A 1,455-nucleotide genomic window follows, 5' to 3' on the forward strand; every position below is an offset into this window, starting at 1 on the left:
TGGTTTGTGGGGACCCCACGCGTGTCATGTACAACTGGGCTCCCTGGAGGTGTCCGTGGCTGATTTTCCAAAGCCCTTCGGAGTGGGCTTGAATGGAGTGGGCTTGAATGGAGTGGGCTTGAACGGCTAACCATTCAGTTAGCAGCTGACAGCATTAACTCTTTCCAATACTCAGGGATTCCCAACACCACATCATCTCCCGGATGCTACTCAAAGATTTGGAAAGGGAAGAATGTTTTTTAACTTGCCAATGTCTATCATAGTTGTGTTTTATATTCAGACAAAGGTTTTTGTGGTTGAATTGGGTCCAGGTAAGATAACACAATTTGTGTTTAAGAAGCAATGACTCAAAACGAGGAGCTGATACCAAGGGCTCAAGCAGAAAGCAAATATTTTGAGAATGATGATGGCAACAAATGTACAAATGTGTTTGACACAATGGATCTATGTATGGATTGTGATAAGAGTTGTACAAGCCCCCAATAAAATGACTCAGACTGGGGCTGGCCCTTTGTGGCCCGGCCTGACAGCATTTGTCCACTGAGTCTCTGTTTCAGCAAGCACTCGTTGAGCTCCTACTGTATGCCAGATGAGAAGATACCTCCGACGAAACTAGTCTATGGATGCTTGTAGCGCGAAACAGTGGGGTTCGGGGGACTGTGGAGAAAGGACACCTCACAAGCTGGAGTGACGCTGCTGTCCCTGCTGCTGGCTGGCGTGGTGCAGGTCGAGCAGCTCACCATAGGGCGTTTAAGGCAGTGACCTTTCCGGAAGCAGATCCCCAGGCCTGTTTCCCAAGGCACCTTTGCGTTTGAATCCTTGACCTTTAAGCTAGCAGCTAAGGGCAAGTTAGGGAGAGGTGATGCAGCACTAGACTGGGGTAGGAAGGCATCTATTAAACAATTCCATCACCCAAGTCAGGTCTCCTTCCCTCCTGGCACTTCACCTGCCAGATAAAGGAGGGGCTGTGTTTAAGCCCCTATTGGCTTGATACATCTATTGCCCTGATGCTCTCAAAAGATAGAGCCCAGCGTCTGGACAATACAGGTGCTGTGTGCTGGGGCTGCGGTGTGCCGGGCTCACCCTGACTCTGGGAACCAGAGTCTTGTCAAATGTCTGCACACGGGGAGTCGTCTGTTGGCTGTATGAGCTGAAATTCCTGCTAACTGGGTGTGAGGAAGCAGGCCTGGGGGAGTTCAGGGCCTGATCCCACCAGAGGAACCAGATTGGCTTCTGGAGGAGTCAAAGGTTGCTGAAAGTTTGCTCCCCAATTTGGTTTGCTACAAGATGGTGAGCTCCAGAGCCCCCCCAGCCAGAGGATGCAACCCCAATCCGCAGACCCCCCAGCCCTGCTTCTCCATCTCCCAATTGATTGTTTAGGCAGGACCTGAAATAAACTTCACTTCATCCATCTGAGTGACCACCCTGGGGTCAGCTGTAGGACATTTTCTCCTC

Source organism: Echinops telfairi, unplaced genomic scaffold (genome assembly GCF_000313985.2).
Source record: "Echinops telfairi isolate 266 unplaced genomic scaffold, ASM31398v2 ScPeMD7_23;HRSCAF=83, whole genome shotgun sequence".
Lineage (NCBI taxonomy): Eukaryota > Metazoa > Chordata > Mammalia > Afrosoricida > Tenrecidae > Echinops > Echinops telfairi.